Source organism: Chrysochloris asiatica, unplaced genomic scaffold, assembly GCF_000296735.1.
Source record: "Chrysochloris asiatica unplaced genomic scaffold, ChrAsi1.0 scaffold00339, whole genome shotgun sequence".
Lineage (NCBI taxonomy): Eukaryota > Metazoa > Chordata > Mammalia > Afrosoricida > Chrysochloridae > Chrysochloris > Chrysochloris asiatica.
This window is the reverse complement of record NW_006408857.1, coordinates 2,279,132-2,290,417: the sequence shown is the minus strand read 5'-3', so window position 1 is coordinate 2,290,417 and position 11,286 is coordinate 2,279,132. Positions and strand designations below refer to the sequence as shown.

General features: G+C 37.2%; 1 pseudogene; it reads left to right on the top strand.

Moving 5' to 3' along the window:
• The window catches only part of LOC102822422, a 20,007-nt pseudogene continuing 8,721 nt past the window's right edge, over positions 1–11,286 (top strand).

Sequence of the window (11,286 nt, the reverse complement as noted above, 5' to 3'; positions counted from 1 at the left end):
ATGGAGAACAATACAGTGGTAATTCACTTCATTCTACTTGGACTAACAAATGCCCCTGAACTTCAAATCCCTCTTTTTATCTTAGTCACCCTCATTTACCTCATCAGTTTGTTTGGGAACCTGAGGATGATTGTGTTGATTCTGATGGACTCTCGATTGCATACTCCCATGTACTTTTTCCTTAGCAACCTCTCTCTGGTAGACTTTGGTTACTCCTCAGCAGTTACTCCGAAGGTCATGGCTGGGTTCCACATGGAAGACAAGGTCATCTCCTATGATGGATGTGCAGCTCAAATGTTCTTTTTTGGAGCCTTTGCTACTACAAAGAGTTACCTCCTGGTTTCAATGGCCTATGACCACTATGCAGTAGTGTGTAAAACCTCTACATTATACCACCATCATGAAGACCAATGTGTGTGCTTGTGTGGCCATTGGTTCCTATATCTGTGGCTTCCTGAATGCCTCCATCCACACTGGAGACACCTTCAGTCTCTCTTTCTGTATGTCCAATGTGGTCCCTCACTTTTTCTGTGTTGTTCCAACAGACATGATTCTCTCTTGCTCTGATAGACATGTTACTGAGATGGTTCTTGTTTATGCAGCAAGATTTGATATTTTTTTATGCTCTACTGGTTATCTTGATATCTTACCTTTTAATATTTATCACCATCCTAAAGACGCACTCAGCTGAAGGATACCATAAGACTTTATCCACCTGTGTATCACACATCATTGCAGTCTCCATCTTCAATGGGACAGTCATCTTCATGTATATACAGCCCAGCTGCAGTCACTCCATGGACACAGATAAAATGGCATCTGTGTTCTATACTATGGTCATCCCCATATCAACCTTTTGGTCTATAGCCTGAAGAACAAGGAAGTCAAGAGTGCCTTCAAGAGTTGTCACCAATTTTTTTCAAATTATTCCAGAATATAGAAGAGGATGGAAATCTTCCTAATACTTTTTATGAAGCAAGTATAACCCTCATACTAAAACCAGAGAAGGACATCACTGAGAAAGAAAAGTATAGACCAAATCCCTCATGAGCATAGATGCAAAAATTCTCAACAAAATCCTAGCCAACAGAATACAGCAGCACATCAAAAAGATAATACATCATGACCAAGTGGATTTCATAAAAAGGATACAAGGATGGTTCAACATTAGAAAAACAATCAGTGTAATCCACCATATAAATAAGAAAAAGGAAAAGAACCACATGATCATATCAATTGATGCAGAAAAGGCATTTGACAAAATCCAACATCCATTTCTGATAAAAACACTCAACACAGTAGGAGTTGAAGGGAAATTCCTCAACATAATAAAGAGCATATATACAAAACCAACAGCCTACATTACTCTCAATGGAGAGAAAATGAAAGCCTTCCCTCTGTAAACGGGAACCAGACAAGGATGCCCTTTGTCACCACTCCTATTCAATGTTGTTTTGAAAGTCTTAAGCAGAGCTATACGGCAAGATAGAGAAAGTAAAGGCATCCAAATTGGCAAAGAAGAAATAAACCTGTCTCTATTTGCAGAAGATATGATTCTATACATAGAAAACCCCAAAGACTCAGTAAAAAAGCCACTAGACATCATTGGAAGATTCAGCAAAGTGGCAGGGTATAAGATCAACATACAAAAATCAGTTGGATTCCTCTATACTAATAATGACAGGGCTGAAAAAGACATTAGGAAAACAATACCATTTACAATAGTTGCCCAAAGGATGAAATATCTACGAATAAATATAGGCAAGTTCTCATTGGCTAAGTGGGACAGAGGTAAATGATGATGTATGCACAACCTTGGAACAACAGGCTTCAGGATACAGGGATTGAGGCATGGTTTGAAAGGTAAAAGAGGGGAATAATGTTAAGATGCTTGGCTGTCTTTTGAATCTTGGTTTCCCTTTCCTACCATTGTGAAATAGACACTTGGCGGTGGGGGTGGGTAAGGAATAGCCAGAAACATCACAATAGAAAGCTTATAAGTCTATCTTCAGCCTATAACTGATTGGAATACCTTAAAGGGGGCTAGAAATTGCTCAGTGAAAGAGACCTCCTGTGGAGCTTCTGCCTTACATAAGACCATAGGTGAAAACCAGAATCCCATCCAGAATTGTCTGAGGTGGGAAATTTCCACTGGAGAGGATGAGTAGACCAGCCTAGAGTGGCTAGAAGAACAGAAGATATTTCGTGAAGAAAGACCAGCAGGAAAAATCAGAAACAATAATGGCAGTACAAGAACAAGTAAGCTGTTCACCCGGGAGTCATCAAGGCAAATGACTGGGTTCCCTCAGAGCAAACTCCCTTCCAAGACTAAGACTCAAGGGGAATACACAAGCAGACATGTGGTCTCACTGGTGACCACATTGGTCACCGATAAGAGGAAGAGGGGGAAAAAACAGCAATGAAGTTGGGAGCTGAGTCAGACCACATTCAATAGACTTCTGTGAACTTGGGAGGAGACCTGGATGGCTAGCAATTACGGCATGATCCAGGGGCAGTGACGTGGCCATGGAGGATTGGAGCGGAGAGTGAAGTGTCCTGCTGATATTAAGTGAGAGGAAATGCACAAGAGCACCCATATTTGCAGATAGTACCCACTTGACCTGGCTTTGATGGCTGGATGATCAGAACTCGACGAGAAGAAGAAAGAAGAGAGAAGAGAAAAAAAGAAAGAAAGAAAGAAAGAGAAACCTACTACAATTGATGAACTTTACCTATATGTATGGATGTAATAGCTCAAAAAAGGAAACAAATCTTTACAGCAAGGATCCCTCCCACACCCTTGGTACACAGGGTTAACAGGGATGGGGAACTTAGACATTGACTACCAAAAATGGGGAGGGGGTATACAGGCAAGAAGTGACTGGTTTACAAGCTTTCAAGAGGGAGCCTAGTTCCAGATGGGGCAGGGGTAGGCAGAACCTCTAATGAATAATTTCCAATCTGTTGGGACTGGGCTGGCGAAAGGAAATGGGGATAAGACTCTTGTGGTATAACAGTGAATAACTGTCATCAGAACTGACTGTGAGGGTTGGAAATGTAGAGGTAGATGTTTTTTGACAAAAGGAGGAGAGTTATTGATTTTGCAGCCCAGGAGCAGAGGTCCCTGGGACCCTCAAGTGAGAGAAGTGGAAATTGTGACCCTACCCAGAAAGACAGTGACACCAGGGATGGAGACAGAGAGGATGATGCGGACAGATGGAGTGGCTGGGGACACTGGACTCAGCAGGGAGAGAGGCTGTGTGCTGACGGCTGGAGGGAGGCCTGTGGGGTGTATCCTTTGGTTATTTGATGAAGCACGGAGGGGATTGTGATCATTGTAATGAAATGAAATATGATAGGATGAATGTTAAAACTGATGTTCTCCCATGTAAACCCACATAATTCACAATGAAACCTTAAAAAAAAAAAAAAAAGAGTGCCTTCTAGAAGGTTGTTGAGAAGGCAAAAGTGTCACTAGGCTTAACATTGTTGTTATTGTTAGATGTCGTCGAGTTGGTGCCGACTTCTAGCAACACTATGCACAACAGAACGAAACACTGCCCAATCCTGGGTCAACCTCACTACTGTTGCCACGCTTGAGTCCATCGATGCTGCCACTTGGCCAATCCATCTTGTTGGGCTTAACATTATAACACTGTGAAATCCACAACAATCTAGTTTCATTCCCCTCAGAGCTTCTCTATGTAATAATGCACATTCAAAGACACACAATATAACTTTTAAAAAAAATCAGTTGTCTAAAACAAAAAGAAAAACATTTTGTTCAGAAATGTAACATATGTATGAGAATGGAATTCTCATAAGAATTTATTATTGTACTCTCAAACACTTGCTTACATTTAGTATATTTACATGTTCTATAAACATGTTCTCTTCCATATGTCATTGTAAGCATATATGTCCTTATGGCATCTAACGTCCTTGAATAGAAACATTACATGGGCCCTAAGAGAATTTGTTAAATAAGCCAAATGGAATGTGCATAGTTTTTATTAAAATGAAGTAAAATAACCCATTTTGATAGCAGAAAATAACTTCATATATAATCTTATTTGAAAAATTTACAAGATTTCAAAATGATGAAAAAATGATGTGCAATATTATCAAAGGTGTTTGCTTTTCACTGGTATGTTTTATTCAGAACTGTATATCAAATTGGAGTTCTGGTGTGGTGCTATACGATAAGCACTTGGCTGCTAATCACAAGGTCGGTGATTCAAACCCACCAGCTGCTCCTTGGAAACCCTACACAGGGTCACTTTGACACAGAATTGACTCCATGGAACTTCACAGTAACAAATATATCAAATTTATTATTCAAATAGAGTATCCACGCATATAAAATATAGAAATGTCAAAATTAAGCAAATATGTCAGACATAGTGCACCCAGGCACACATTGCTCATGTCTCGTGACATTTCTTATAGTAAATTTCACCCACATTCAATGATCTGAAAATGTACCTTTGGATTACGCTTGTATCCAAAGGTTGAGGGAGTCCAGCTCTCGCAGGGTCGAGGGACACGAGAAGAGACATGGAGTCGGTGAAAATGAAAGCAATCGAGAAGCCTCTGCTTAGTTGGCTGATGGGGCTCTTTCTTCTCTCTCCTTCATGCCCCAGCTCAGCAAGTCTTTATTTTTATACTTAAAATTACACAGTACATAATGATTTGATACTTTGATTTTTCCATGAATTATTACACAGTTTCAATCACAACATTCCTTTTACTCTGTGATTATACAACCTTAACAAAAGTATTTCTGTGATGTCCATACTGACCTTTCCATATCCTATTCATTTTTCAACCACTGAACACTTTCTTTTTGACATCATCTCCTCTCCTACGTAAGTGATAAATTGCTTCTTCTTATTCCCACTTAAAGATCAAGTTAAACCTTACACAAATCATTTCCACTTATCAGACCCTTGATTACATCCTTGAAACTTATTAATAGTAATATAAGTTTCTATTAATCATCAATGCCTACACTACTTTATTGTTTCTACTAGGTGATTATCAATCTTCTATCCTGCATACTATGCTATTATTTTCATAGTAAACGTATTACTAACATCTACTTAATTTTGTTTTCTAAAACAGTGTTCATTAAATTGCTTAACCACAGTGTTCTTGTATTTCTTTTCTTTTGAGTCTGTGAGGCATAAGACCCAACCTGGCTAATTGCTGCAAGAAATGTAGATTATTAAGTTTTGACCACCTTTCACTTATGTTCACTCTTCTCTGCCTATTCACATAGGTGCCTGTATGTAATAGTGGGGGTTTGTGAATTCTGGCTGGTGATTGATTGTGGTGAGGTCTACAGGGGTCGGTCAGCTTCACTTTAGTTTGTTATCTGCTTTTGTGATCTCATAAATGCAGTTATTTTGTACTTAGGTTTTCTGTGAACGGGAGTGGCACATACAATTTCCTTTGAATTCAATCCACCGAACCTGAAAACAGTTGTTGCCAGACCAGTTTTTCCCTGAGGTTTATAGAACTCATAGTAAAAGGCTGTGAATATGGCCGTATTATATATTTTTACAAGTGAATTCAAAGATACCCTAAAGAGAAGATTGAAAGCAACTTCTGAGAACTATCTGCATTGCATGATATCTCTCTTTCTGCTGGGATCGTGCCAAACAGCAGAAGTGAAGCCGCTCTCTGCAAAAGGTCAAAGCCATAGTCTAGAAGTCATGGACAAGTTTGGTGGTGGTGGTGGTGGCTGTGTGCTGTGGAGTCGGTTCTGACTCATAGCGACCCTGTACAAGGTTTCCGAGGCTGTAAATCTTTACGGGAGCAGAATGCCTCATTTTTCTCCCACGGAATAGCTGGTAGTTTCAAACTGCTGACCTTGCGGTTTGCAGCCTGATTCATAACCACTATGCTTCCAGAGCTCCTGGTAATTGGAAAATAAACAATTGAAACTATGCATTTGAGTTTATTAATTTATAAATTAATTTATTAATTTAAATTGATGGCTATATTTCTGCGAACCTTGCAGTCAGCAGTTTGAAACTACCAGCTGCTCTGTGGGAGAAAGATGAGGCTTTCTGCTCCGGTAAAGATTTACAGCCTCGGAAACCCTGTACAGGGTTGCTATGGGTTGGTTCGATTTGACAGCACTTAACAACAACAATATTTCCATTGCTTTTGAGTCATTAATCAGAATCTTGAGCCTACTGAAGCCTAATGAAGCCACTTGTGAGAATATAGAAAGATTCTTGCTTTTGGTACACATCAGATTTTAGTTTTGCAATCTCTCGACTAGAAACACCTAGTTATTGATTATATTGTGCATATTTCTTTCAGTTTTTAAATCTAAAACTTAGAACTCTTAAGGATCAGATTAGGAATTATATACAAGTTTCTAAAAATTTCTACCACCTGCTTCAAACTGAAAGGCATTTGGAAGATAGAAGAAACAAGCATCCAGAGAGTTCCAGGTTGGAGAGTAGTCCATTCACGAATGTTGTTGTTAGTGCCGTAAAGTCATTTCCAACTCATAATGACCCTGTATAGGGTTTCTGAGGAGGCTGGTGAGTTTGAACCACTGACTTTATGGTTCAAACTGACCTTGCAGTCCAGTGCATTATCTACAGAACCACATCAGGAGTCCCCATTCATGAGTAGAGAACGAGAAAAAGAAATGGGAAAAAATGAATCTTTGGAAATGTGCTCATCATAGAACCAAAGCAAAATGTCCTAGATTTGACTTGAAAGAGTGGATTATTTCTCAGTAAAATCAAGCTACTTATACTGTCACAATTCAGATCAAAGTAAAACTACTGTTAAATAAGAAAGGAACTCCAGATTTCAAGGCAAGTTTCACTTGAATTTCTAAATTCATAAAAGAAATGATCTTTCATGAGAATGAGAAGCACTTTAGTCAGCAATTTACAAATGACCGAGAGCTAAAGAGGGTCAATTTCCATGATTTGCCACCAAAGGAATCTGTGAAGTCAGTCATCTCTGGAATTGATATAATATGGACAAGTTTCCATTGTCTTTTGACATTCTGGTCCCAGGACTTTAGCTTTTCAGGTATGAAAACTATAGTCAGTGCAACCATTGAGCATGAGAGAGCTTACTTTATCATAGTCCTTGGTTGAATTGTAAGGGTGTGAAATAAAAGTCAATGGTGATATTTGAGAGTTATGATGCCTCATGAAAAACTGCATATACTGTGGTTGTTCATTGTAATAAGGATTGATGTTGTGTTGTTGTTAGGTACCATCAAGTCAGCTGTGACACATAGCAACCCTATGCACAGCAGAAAGAAACACGGCATAGTCCTGTGTCATCCTCATATTTGTTGAGTTTGATCCCATTATTGATGCCAATGTGCTAACCTATCTCTTTGGGGTGGTTCACTTTTTCATTGATGCTCTACTTTACCAAGCACAATGTCTTTATACAGGGACTGGCTCCTCCTGATAATATGTCCAAAATATTACAGACAAAGTCTTGCCATTCTGGCTTCTAAGAAGCATGTATACTGTATTTCTTTAAACAAAGATTTGTTGGTTCTTCTGACACTAAATGGTATTTTTAATATTTTTCTCCAACACCATAGCTCAAATGCATCAATTCTTCTGTGGTCTTCCTTATTCATTGTCCAATTTTCACATGGATATGAAGTTATTGGAAATACGATGACGTGGGTCAGTTGCACCTTATTTCTCCAACGGATATCTTTGCTGTTGAACACTTTAAAGAAGTCTTATGACACGGATTTGCCTAATGTAATATATAGTTTGATTTCTTGACTACTGTTTCCAAATGTGTTGATTGTGGATACACGGAAAATGGAGTCTGACAACTTCAATCTTTTCTCCATTTATCATGAGGTTATTTACTGGTCCAATTTTGAGGATTTTTGTTTTCTTTACATTGAGATACAATCCATACTGAATGCTGGTGTCCTTGAGCTTTATCAATAAATATTTTATGCCTTTTCTGCTTTCAGCAAGTGAAGTTGCATCATCTGCATATCGCAGGTTTTTAATGAGTCTTCTTCCAATCCTGATGCCATGTTCTTTTTATAATCCATCTTCATGGATTATTTGCTCAGCATACAGATTGGATAAGTATGGTGATAGAATGCAACACTGAGGCACAACTTTCCTGATATTAAACAATTCAGTTTCCCCTTGTTCTGTTTAAATGATAGTCTCTTGGTCTATGTACAAGTTCCTCATGAGACTAATCAAGTGTTCTGGAATACTATTCTTCACAATGTTATGCCTAGCTTGTCATGACTACACAGTGGAAAGACTTTGCATATTCAATAAAGCACAATTAAACATCTTTCTGGTGTTTTCTGCTTTCAGCCAATATCCATTTGACATCAGCAATTATATCCCTCGTTCCACGTCCTCTTCTGAATACAGCTTGATTTTCTGGTGGTTCCCTGTTGATGTACTGTTATAGTCATTTTGAATTAACTTCAGCAAAATTTTGTTTGCATGTGATATTTCTGCCCTCTGTTCAGTCACCTTTTTTTGACATGGACACAAATATGGATCTCTTCCAACTGGTTGGTCAGGTAGCTGTATTACAAATTTCTTTTCATAGATGAGTGAGTGCATCCAATTGAAGTACTATCAGAAGAAAACTTCTCTAACATCATAAAACAGAAGAAGATAAACATTCAAGAAAATTAACAAACCCCAAACAGGATAGACCCCAAAAGAAAATGACTGTGACATGGCTTAAAAAAACTCTCCAAAATCAAGAACAAAGAAAGAATTGTGAAAGCAGCTCAGGAAAAATTAAAGTTACCTACAAAGAAGAACCAATAAGCTTTCTCTGATTTGTCATCAGAAACCATGCAAGTAAGAGAGAATGGGGGGTACTATTCAAAACTCTGAAGGAAAAAAACTATCAACCAAGAATTGTATACCCAGAGAAACTGTCCCTCAAATTTAACAGCAAAATTAGAACATCTCTAGATAAATAGAAATAAAGGAATTTGCAAACACCAGAACAACTTTACAAAAAATTACTACTTTGACTGAGATCTCACAACAGGAAACAACTATTGGAGACTGACATATATGGCAACACCACTTAAAATTCAAACCAGACATAGAAGTATCATGGTGTGACATAGAAGAGTCCTGGTGTGGCACTGTGGATTAACACACTGGACTGCAAAGTCAATTTGGATTGCAAGGTTGGAGTTCAAGCTCACCAGCCACTCCTCAGAAACCCTATACAGAGTTGCTACGGGTCTGAACTGACTTGATGGCATTTAACAGCAATAGAAGTTCCAAAATAAAGCATACCTGTGAGACTGAAAATAGAGAGTAAGAGTTATCAATTTATAATCAAGACAACTACAAAGCAAAAAGAAGGAAAAGTGCAGTTATAGAATTCCAAATGGAGAGAAAGTAAAGCAGATATCAACATAAATCAAATTGTTTTAAATTGGGGAAGAAATTAATACATCACATGGTAACCTCAAAGAAAATTATTACATTTTCACATCAAACCAAGAAAATGAAAAACCATGAAGTTTCTGTGAATATTAAAACAACAGCAGTAAAGCAATTGACAAGCAAAATGAACTCAGAACAGAAAAATATAAGGAGCAAAGAAAACAACAGCACCATGAAAAACACACAGCAAAATGACTGTAATTAATTCATACTTCTGATAATTACACAAAATATAAATGGATTAAATGCACTAGTCAAGAGAAAAAGAGTAGAAAAATGGATTTTTAAAAAAATTCCTTTAATATATTGTCTACAAGAGACATACATTACACATAAAGACAAAAGCAGATTTTAAAAAAACCAAAGGATGAAAAAAATAGAACAAAATAATGGCAAATAAAAATGACTAGGAGTTGCAATATTAAATTATGATGAATAGATATTAAGACAAAAACCAGTATAAAAGACAAAGAAGGGCATTATCTCATGATTAAAGGGCCAATTGAGCAACAAGACATCACCAAAATAAATATTTTGGCTCCCATGAAAGAGCCTCAAAATATATAAATCAAATTCTAATGGAATTGAAAAACAAATAGACAATTCTACAATAACATTAAGAGATTTTAATGCATCACTTTGAATAAAGGTTAGAACTAGAAGGAAACTCAACAGAGACACAGAATAACTAAACAACACATTCAACCAATTTGATCTCATAGATTTATACAAAGTACTTAACTGATCAGCAGTAAAATAAACATTCATTTCCATGGAACATTCTCCAGAATAGGCCACAAAGCAAGCCTCAATAAATTAAAAAGAATCAAACTATTACAAAACATCTTTTCAGATCACAATGCTATAAATTTTGAAATCAACAATAAGTTGATCATGGAAAGAAATCAAATATATGGAAATTTAATAACATCCTGCTTAAAAGAAACTGGTTAATAGAAAAAAAAAAAAAAATCAAAATTCCTTGAATAAAATGAGAACAAAAACACAACACACCAAAACCTTCTTGACATGAAAATGCAGTTCATAGAAGACAATTTATAGCAAGAAATGCACATATCCAAAAAGAAGAAAGAGCTAAAATCAACACCTTAACCCAACATCTCCAACAATGAGAAGAGCAGCAAAGTTAAGTCTACTGCCACAAGAAGAAAATAAATAATAAAGATAAGAGCAGAAATAAATGAATTAGAAAACAGAAAAACAATAGAAGGATTCAATGAGACAAGACATTGATTCTTTGAAACGATTAATAAGATTGACAAACCAATGGCAAAACTATCAAAAAGATGGAGATGATGCAGATAACATCTATAAGAAACAATATGAGTGACATCACAAGGTACCAGGAATTAATGGAATAAAAATTGAAATCTTTCAACAAAGTGAGGTGGCACTGGAGGCACTCACTCATTTCTGCGAAGAAATTTGGAAGACAACTATCTGGCCAACTGATTGGAAATGATCCGTATTTGTGACCATTCCAAAGAGAGGTGACCCAGTGGGATGTGGAAATCAAAAAACAATATCTTTGATATCCCATGGGAGTAAAGTTTAACTAAAGGTAAGACAGAAATGGCTGCAAGCATACATTGACAGAGAACTTCGAGAGGTTCAAGTGGATTCAGAAGAGGCTGTGAAACGAGGGATACCATTGCTGATGTCCGATGGATCTTGGTTGAAAACAGAGAATACCAGAAAGATGTTTGTGTGTGTTTTATTGACTATGCAAAGGCTTTCAATTGTGTGGATCATGACAAGCTATGGATAACATTGCGAAGTATGAGTATTCCAGAACACTTGA